The sequence below is a fragment of the Pogona vitticeps genome, chromosome 3 (genome assembly GCF_051106095.1).
Source record: "Pogona vitticeps strain Pit_001003342236 chromosome 3, PviZW2.1, whole genome shotgun sequence".
In the NCBI taxonomy this organism is placed as follows: Eukaryota; Metazoa; Chordata; class Lepidosauria; order Squamata; family Agamidae; genus Pogona; species Pogona vitticeps.
Window position 1 is genome coordinate 200,102,192 of NC_135785.1, and position 10,509 is coordinate 200,112,700.

Consider the following 10,509-nt stretch of genomic DNA (forward strand, 5'->3'; position numbering starts at 1 on the left):
TGATATTGGGCTGTGGCACAAGGGTGGGTGACATGACCTTTAGCCTGGTTTGTTCCTTTTTGCACACCACACACAGAATGATTAAAGTGGTAGGAAAAGCCCTCCCCCCAACTCTGTGTTGGCTGTCTCTAGCAAGCATGTCATTGCTAGCACCACTCTGGCAGTCACTGATGATGATTAAATCCTTTGTGAGCTAGCAAAAATTTAATGCAACTTGCTAGGCACGTTGGAAACCTTACTACTCCCTATGCCACCCCACGGCTGGTGTGCAATGTGCTCCAGCAAAAATAGTGCACATCTTTATTAAATTTGGTGCATCCTGCTAGTTTGGTACATGGTCTGGCAGCCATTGATACTTATGATATATCCTGCTAGTTCGGTACACAGCCTGTGTAGATTCAATAATATTTTGAATTCAAATAATGTATGATTTCCTTCCTTTCAAATCAAGGGGGTAATGTCAGCGTATATAATTTGGGGGGGGGGGGTAAAAGGTAAAAAATTTCCCTGACCCCTGCCCTAAATGATTGATAAATAATTTTAAAAACCTGCCTGGGACAGGAGTTTTTCCTCTATGGTTCATCTGTATCAGAGGTGGCAATACATTTTTCTGCTGGAGTCACAAGCTCTGTCTAAGCTCCTCCCTGTAATGTGTAGTAATACACAGAACTTGGAGAATGTACTTTGGACTACAACTCCGGGGAGGGCCACTGCCTATGCTTTCCCAGAATCTGTGACACAAAAAGCATGGTACGGTATCATTGCAGTGTGAGCTGGGCTCTATCTTTTATTGCATTTCACTGGCTTATGCTTTCAAGGACAGGAGAATTTACAGTATGATTACACTGCATTATTTTATGTGATGCCTTTTTCATTACTAAATGCCATTTATTTAGGATCCAGTACTTCAGTGCACATGACAGCATAGCCGGAGAAGGAGAAAGTAGATAGAGATGCTGAAAATACACAGGAGATGAAGAGGTTAAAATCCAGCACAATGCAGGAAGAGTAAAAAACTTCTTGCAAGCACAGTTGTGATGGTTTACACACATGGGATTTTGCAACTGATTGCTCTGCCTCTTTTAGGAATGCTTGCACAACAAAATTACTATATTGAATATCATTTTTGTGCTACCTCAGAAAACGGGCACAATGGATCTTACGCTGACGTAACATCACTGGATGCAGGCCAAAGAATTACATAGGAAATTAATTTCCCTAATAGCCAGAAAGGGCATCATAACACCTTAAAGAGAAACATGTCAATCTAATGACTAAACAGCTGAGAACTCATTCAGTGAGAGCTGGAAAGCCATAGCAGAGGTGTAACTTTCAGTTATGTGAATGACCAGCATAAAAGATCTGGGAAAACATAGGAAGGAAGGAGGCACTGGAAAATAATAGGAAACATTTCCCACATTGCCACAGTACTTCTGTAATGTTGATTCTATTAACAGGTCTTAAGCCCTCTTGAACTTTGGACTGTGGCAATTAACACAGAGAGATTTATACAAGAACATGCTTTCTTAGCTTTTCTGTTAAAATGTAAGTTTTTGTCAATTGTCTGAAAAACTACATGTGCAAATGGTTTATACCCTTCATTTAAAAAGCTCAAGTGGTGACTCTTAATTAAAGTAGTCACTTCAATGAACTATTGTACGTATGTGCAAAAGAACAGAAATTATTTCAGTGGGATATTGATGCAGAATGTGGTGCTCCTTCTCCAACAAAAGTTTTTGCTTAGAATTTTGGCTCTATGAAATAGTTACCTAAATTATAAACTTTTGGATCAGGCCATAGCTTTACTGGTTCACTAAAAAGTTACAAAGAAGGGGACCTTTTCAGTTTTCTAAAACGTTGTGTCGTGCAAGGATTGATAGAAAACAGTTAAAGCAGAAAGTCCAAAAATTGGACCAGAGGTGATGTCCGAGGCTAGAGCTGGATTTAGTAACTTCTGCTCTGTGCTGATCTGGCCAGTCATATGTTTCGTTCTGTCAGGGAAGGAGCTGCTGAAAGAAGTATATGTGTTCAGGATGACTTGGCAGATTTCTTCCCTTTCAACAGCAAATTTTTGTCCCCCTCGAATTTTGGTACTTTGCTCACCCCACCTTGATTATGGCTCTGCCCATGACTCACATCATCAGGAAAGGAAAACAGCTTTAGATGGGAGGAACAACAACATTCAACTCTCAATACAGGACATGAAAAAGAAGTGTCAAAAGTCTGAATCCTCAGTCCTTCCGTCCCTCTGCAAACAAAGATGGGATTAGTCCCTGGCAACTTTGCCACTTGCCTTAGTTGAGGACACAGACCTCTTATCACAGGTTTGGAGAATAAAAATACAGCACAATAGGAAAATGTCAATATTATAGTGTGATAAATAAAGCGATTCAGTAAAAATATTGCACTACCAATAATTGTGTTTCTATGAATGGATTGCACAGCTACTTTCTACTTTCTTTACCTAAACTGGAATACTTCACGATGCCTTTAATTTCTAATGGCCCACTTTCTATCCTTGTGTTCTATAGTGGGTTCTAGACCAATAAAGAGCGGCATACACAATAGTAATTCCACTCGGTTTACTACAAAAATGGACGAAACACACACACACACACACACACACACACACACACACACACACACACACACACACACCATTGGAGGGTTTCTGACCCGCCCTTCTCTATTGGCTAATTTCCCAGCATCCTTGCTAATTGGGGGAAGGAAAGTTATCCTCTAAGGCTGTTATCCTAGGGAGCCAAGATCAACCACCGGGCTCCAGCTAAAACCTGGAGAGGACAATAGTGGAGTTGATCTCAAGACATAACACCTTGAGACATCTCTAAATGTGGACATGCTTTGTAGATTTCTCGCTGAATATGTCAGTTTTTGGAATTTTGTGTATAGAGTGTGTTAAAATAATTAAAGAGTGTGTGGAAAACTGAAAGTGCCTTTAAAATTTAAGTTTGAGCAGCAGTTTACTAAGAGTTACGACAAAACAAATAGCCTGTTTTCTAGCCAAGGCTGGGAGCAAGGCCACTCTGTAAAATAACATTGTGATAGGTGACAGCTCAGCATGGAGTAAACAACAGGAAGAACTGAAAGTGTTCTCTGCACGACAGTATTTTGGTGTTACAATATCTTGGTTTTACAATATCTTGGTGTTCCAGAGCCTTTATTTTGCATTCCTTTATTCTTCCAGGCATTGCAAACAAGCATTATCATTACAGTGGACCCTTGCCAGATTCTGAGTTCCAAGCCCTTAGATTTACACTAGGTGTAATAGACATTCCTATTAAATATTTTCTATTGGTGTACTAGTCCCCTGGACTACCAGGACCTGCAGAAAGGATAATTGATAGTTGATGAAAGAGAGATAGGGTATAAATAAAGGCCAGAAAAGATAGCCAGGGGAGAAACAACAACATCCAACTCTCAATACAAGACAGCAGCAAAACAATCTGCATGAATTTTCCTCCATAGATTCAAAGTGGTTTGAGTGAGCATTTAGAAGTAGTCTGTGTGTGTTCTTAATATGCTCAGAGACTAAGAAAGATATTCTGTTTAATATATTTTAATGTTAACAGCTTTTGCAGTGTGTCTTTTTAGGCTGTAAGTTCCTGCACTTTTAGAATGTAACTAAACCATTATTTTTGGTATTTTTATTGTATTTTTATGCTCCTATATTTTGGATTGAATTCTGACTTATTTATTTGCCTGCAACTTCGAAGTTTACTTTTCATATATTTTTAAGCATTTGTGCCTATTTTTTAATGTTTTCAATATATTTTGGCTTGCAACCTTTTGAACACATTTCCTCCTATGGTATATAGTAGCAATGTAGAAATAAAGCTTGTAGAATTAGACATGCAGATATCACCTGAAATTATTGCCACAGTGCAAAGACATATACCGGTACAGTAGTTGATACCCAAATGGATTTTGTTATGATTGGAAAATGTTTTCTGATTTCATTCTTGAATTAACTCTTCTTTTGGAATAAATGCCAGCTGTGATGAACACAGACTTCTGATATTTTACTAGAGGTCTATAAAGTTCTTTAGGACTCTGCAGAGACTCTGTGGCTTGACATTTATGGTAAGGCAACCAGGAGAATCAGACAATCAGGATAATCAGCCAGAAAATCCAGAAGACTTGTGTACCTATTTTCTGGGCATGAAATTTTGGCAAGCCAATCAGAATTTTGCTTGCTCAGCTTGTAGCCCTTTCAATTCCATTTTACATATGCAGAACTTTTCCTTTCAGTCAATGCATATAGCTTCTTGAATCCATGTAAATGGATTTCTAGAACTGGAAATGAGGGGGCGGGGCGGGAGAGCAGCCAAACTGACCAAAGATCTGCAGGAACTTCTCTCCAAGAAAAAGTTAAGAAATCTGAGGGTTTTTAGTTTGACAAAAACGAGTAATAGGAGATACAGCAGATGTATAAAAATATGCATTGGCTGAAATCCTGTTGCTTAGCTTAGTGTAGTAAGTTGTGACTACAGTAGGTTCATTGAATCAATGGAACTTATGGAGGAGTTGATTCACCAAATCCCCATTGATTCAAGGGGTCTACTCTAGTTGCAACTTACTCTAACAGAGGACAAGATGGTTGGACAGTGTCACCAAAGCTACCAACATGAATTTGACCAAACTCCGGGAGGCAGTGGAAAGCAGGAGGGCCTGGCGTGCTCTGGTCCATGGGGTCACGGGGAGTCCGACATGACTTAACAATTAAACAACAACAATACAGAGCAACAGGATTTCAGTTCTTGTGTGGCAAACATGGATAAAATTATGCATAGTGTGGCAAATATCGAGAGGAGTTTTTCTCTTTGTTTCATTGTATTAAAAGTCAGCATCATGCAGTGGTGCTAACTAGTAGGAGAATTAAGGAAGACAGAATCTGTATTCACGAAGGCTTTCATGGCCGGGATCTAATGGTTGTTGTGGGTTTTTCGCACTCTTTGGCCACGTTCTGAAGGTGGTTCTTCCTAACGTTTCGCCAGTCTCTGCTGGCCACAGAGACTGGCGAAACGTTAGGAAGAACAACCTTTAGAACACGGCCAAAGAGCCCGAAAAACCCACAACAACCACAAGACAGAATCTCTTCGCACTGTGCATCGTTAAACTGTGTAATTTTCTACCACAGAGACACAGAGATTATGGTTGTTCCATAAACTAGAACAGTGGTTCCCACCTTTGGGTTTCCAGGTCTTCTTGAACAAAAACTTCCAGAAGCCTTCCCCACTAGCTGTGCTAGCCAGGATTTCTGGGAGTTGTAGTCTAAGAATATCTGGGGACCCAAGGTTGGGAACCACTGATCTAGAATCATCAATGTGGTTCTGGGAAGCAACCAATCACACCCCCTCTCGCATTGCTTTGTTCGTGCAAATTGAAATCAGCCTGAAGAGAACAGGTTCTTACTTGCATGTAGGCTGCATGTTCATGTTCTCATGGATATATTGTATGTGCAATAATCTCTTCTGACTGTGCCTCTTCCAAAGGAGGCAACAACAGACAAGATATGACACTAGAACTTTCTCTCCTCATGTATTCATGTTAACCCTTGTCTGAATGTTTGATTCAGAGATACAGTGATTGCTACCAACTTGGATGGCTATTAAAAAGGGTTAAATGACTCAATGGAAGTCAAAGTTATCTTGTAATAGTATGATCATGTCTTGCTGATTTCACCAAAGTTAAGACTATGTTCCTGTTTTTTGTCTTGGGATCTTTGCTACGCAACATCCTACATTTGAAGAGCTAAGTAGGAGGGAACTGAATGTATGGGAACACACAGAGATGGCTTTCTGCAAAGCTATGCACATGCCAATTCAACTTTTCTTTCTGAATGTATTTAATCAATAGTCTTGTAAGCCAACAATAAATATACTAGTGCTGCTTCCAGAAATATCAGTTTTCTATTGCAGTCCTTTTAATCATAATAATCATTATTTACATAGTGCATCTCAAATGCACAAAGTACTGTACTTCACATACATCATCAGTCTAATATTTGCAATAAGTAGAGAGCTCAGCATCAACACATGGCATCCCCGGACAGTTGCCCAATTAGCACTTGGATGGGAGACCACTGAGGTTTACTAAGGATTGCAAGGTGTTGTTGTTTAGTCGTGTACGACTCTCCGTGACCCCATGGACCAGAGTATGCCAGGCCCTCTTGTCTTCCACTGCCTCCTGGAGTTGGGTCAAATTCACACTGTCCAACCAACTTGTCCTCTGTCATCCCTTTCTCCTCTTGCCTTCACAGTTTCCCAACATCAGGGTCTTTTCCAGGGAGTCTTCTCTTCTCTTCTCATGAGATGGCCAAAGTATTGAATTCTCAGCTTCAGGATCTGTCCTTCCAGTGAGCACTCAGGTTTGATTTCCTTCAGAATGGATAGGTTTGATTTCCTTGAAGTCCAGGGGATTCTCAAGAGCCTCCTCCAGCACCACAATTCAAAAGCATCAATTCTTCATCGGTCAGCCTTCTTTATGGTCCAGCTCTCACTTCCATACATCACTACTGGAAAAACCATAGCTTTGACAATGTGGACCTTTGTTGGCAAGATGCTGTCTAGGTTTCTCATTGCTTTCCTCCCATGAAGCAGACGTCTTTTAATTTCGGGGCTGCTGTCTCCATCTGCAGTGATCATGGAGCCCAAGAAAGTAAAATCTGTCACTGCCTCCATATCTTCCCCTTCTATTTCCCAGGAGGTGATGGGACCAGTGGCCATGATCTTAGTTTTTTTGATGTTGAGTTTCAGACCGTTTTTTGCACTCTCGTCTTTCACCCTCATTACAAGGTTCTTTAGTTCCTCCTCACTTTCCACCATCAGAGTGGTATCATCTGCATATCTGAGGTTGTTGATATTTCTTCCGGCAATCTTAATTCCAGTTTGGGATTCCTGCAGTCCAGCCTTTCGCATGATGCATTCTGCATATAAGTTAAATAAGCCGGGGGACAATATACATGTAGTATTATTGCAAGGTAGTATTAGTTTGAATAGTGGAATCTGAACTTGGATGGTAGCTAGTTACAAATCACTGATTACTTCTCATTGTTTAATTTTCTTAATAACAGAGGAAAATGTTTCTAATACTTCTACAGTTGGAATTTAAGAAGGGATAGCTTCACTCCTTTTGTGCTAGAATTCTCTGTAATGCTTTAGTTATTTTTATAGTTGGTGTGCGTGTGGAATAGGTGTGGGCACAAATCTGGGTTTGGAGGTTTGTGCCAGTTTGTATATGCCAGAGGTTCCCTCCCCGTCTCTCTGGCCAATGACTCTTTTAAAAAAATGCCACTATAGTGCAAATAACTGCTTTTGAAGCTTGCTTTATTTATTTGTTTATTTATTTGTTTGTTTGTTTGTTTGTTTGTTTGTGTGTGTGTGTGTGTGTGTGTGTGTTTGTTTGTTTATGTGTTGTTTGTTTGTTTGTTTGTTTGTTTGTTTGTTTGTTTGTTTGTTTGTTTGAAGTAGTTTTCTACAATCTGGATTTAACCAGGACAGTGCAAATATCTGCATGCATTCAAAATAAATCTGGCTGGCGATTTCACATTCCCAGTAGTAGGATCAAATTATAGTAGATACTGCAAGATCTTTTTCTCATTAGAAAAATGCAAATGAAGGAGGCAGCAAATCTGTTTGAAACAGTGAGAGCAAATGCTTAATGCATTATCCTTAGGTTATTTTTTTCTGTGATCAAAATCACTTGCTACCTATAAGAGAAAGGGAAGAACCCTAAATGTTCTACCCAAAGAAAGAAACCAGCCCCAAGATGCACAGTTAATTAAAAAACTGAATCAAGAAAAAGGTTTTAAGCACCCTCTTTCTTACCACAAATCACTCCCAGGAGACCCTGGAAAATTAATTTTTAAAGGTCAGTAGCAATTATAGTTCTGAGCCTGCCCCCAATGTAATAGCTCAATGGTTTAGGCATCTGGCTGTGAAGATAGATGGTTGGGAGTTCAGTGCTTCACTGGGCCTCCTTGACAGGGGCTGGACTGGATGACCCACAGGGTCCCTTCCAGCTCTGCAGTTCTAAGACGATGGTGATGATTAATTTTGTTTCCATTTTCTCACAAGTCACAAAAATAATTACTTTGACAAAACTGACACATCTTTTGATTGCTTACATTTGGCTCTGCTGATATGATAAACCTTACAATTATCACTCATAAGAATTAAATGTCACCACCCTTCTCACAAACCTTGGTTTGATTTAGCTACTTTGGAATAATTTAACCAGTTTAGATTAAACTAACATTTTGTTTTCTAAATTATTCAGAAATATCTTATATTTTTTGTTGGCCAGTAGTATGATTTGGTCACACATTTGTGTTCATTTTGTGAAGTCTTCAAGCTGAAGGCAAAGGGTAGTTCCAGGTGGAAGAGACCCATTGAAACAATAGGAATTTAGCAAGTAAGTACTTAACACGACTTCCATCAATTCAGTGGGTCTGTACTAACTGGGAGTGACAACTGGATTTAGGTCTTTTTTGTCATTTCATTAAAGGACTTTTTTCTAATTTCCTGTTCATAGACTGTCTGCCAGTCTTTTTCTCTTGGGGCCAAGTTGAAAGAAGAATAAAACATATATTTTGTTTTTGCTTGAAAAATAACAGCCACAGGACTGGAACTAGCACACAGGGACTGTCTGCAATCTGAATAAAAATGGTTTCCCTCGGAAGATTCCCTTTTGGGGATGATGGGAGCTTTTATGGGAGGGTAAGGTTGCAGCAGCAGATCAAGACCAATACCCGAGACCAGGGTGTGGGCTCTTCTAAAGTTCTGGAGAGAAACATTGTGATGTCATTGTGGGCGAGTCCCTTTATGACCGCTGCAAAATAATATGTGTGCATATGTATACCCAAGAAACAGGTTGTGTGGATTTTCTTTGCACCTTTCGCTTGGTTCTGTGGGGCTATTTTCTAAATGAGCACTGCAAGCACAAGAAGAGTTGCAAAGAACTGAAAGTTTGAATCAGATAAGAAAAACAACAGCAATAATTCAAGCTATGTCTAAATTATATACTGTGACATAGCATATAATTTAAACAGAGCTTGAATATATGCGTGTCCATGAATTCTATGCATGAACAAGGCACCAGAACTGGAATCCAAGTCCCAAAAAGTCTCTTTAATTCAAATGGGCAAGGAGCCAAAGTTCAAGGCTGCTCTGTCTTTCAAAGCCTTCTCCTTGTACAAGAATCCAAGACTCAAAGAAACCAGTTCCAAAGATAAAGTCTTCAAGGCACTAAGATAAATTACAAGGACAGGTAGGAATACAGATGATCACTACAAGGGTTTGCTCTTCCATTGCCCCTCCTGCAATATCTATTGAAATTGTGTTAGCTAAATTGTTAGATGACAGAGGCCTGCTTTCTGCTTCAAGGAAGTAGAAACTTCTAGTGTGTCCCCACCCTTTTCTAAAGCACTTATAAAAGGATTTTCCCCACCCACAGGGCTGAAGCAAACAGACCGTAGGGGGTTACACTTCCATTACTGCCTAAATACAAATTATGTTCAAAACACACAGGGAAGCAACTTACAATAAGACAGTGATGATAGTGAGGTAGAAATGGGTGCTCAGGCTTTCAAGACGCCACACCCAATACAACAAAACTTTATCTTCCTCCACTGCCCCTTGTCCTGAGTGCTGTCTCCCCTGCCACCAGAAGCCCTAAAGAAACAGCATTTCTCTAGGGCTTCAGGTGGTGTCCAAAGACCTGGTGACCCTAAAAGAAGGGCAAGGGTTCACTAATTAAAACTCCTCCCAACATGAAAGGTCAGATTCTGGTCAGGCCCTTCCACTGCAGTTAAGTTCAAGGTAGTGATTGGATGAGCTCAATGAATGCGCGTATTTTGTTGTGAGGGAGCCAGTATGGCAGAGTGTGTATGGTGTCAGATTAGGAGACAGAAGATCTGAGCAATGGCAATGGTAAGGTACTTCTTGCACATGTTACATCATGCCTTGAAACCTGTCTTAGGGCAGTGTAGCTTGAATTCCAAAGATGTTTACATAAGGTTTGTATAACTTGCCATAGCTAATTGTGGCTAACAGATGACATGCTGGGACACATTTGGTGAGCAGGCAAGTGGTTGAGTCTTGTGCAGGGGCCTTGTAAATGAGCCACAGTTATTTGTCACAAGTGATGCAAACCTTACACAAACACCAATGGGATTCCTGCCTATCCGTAGGAAGCAAATTTGACAACACAGAACAGAAATGTTATTGTTTTATTACCTTTGGGTTAGTTATGTGACTAATTCTTCGAATATGTAAAGGGTTAATAAAATGCCATGTGTTATTGAACTGGTGGATAGCTCAGGGAGTTAGTTAGAGGTTGGAAGTTCGATTCCCCACTGTGCCTCCTTGACAAGGGCTCAATGATCCATAGGGTCCCTTTAAGTTCTGCGGTTCTAAGATCATTATCTTCTTCTTCTTCATCACCACATGCATCTCTCATCCACCCGGGCATTTTAGTTATTTATTTAAA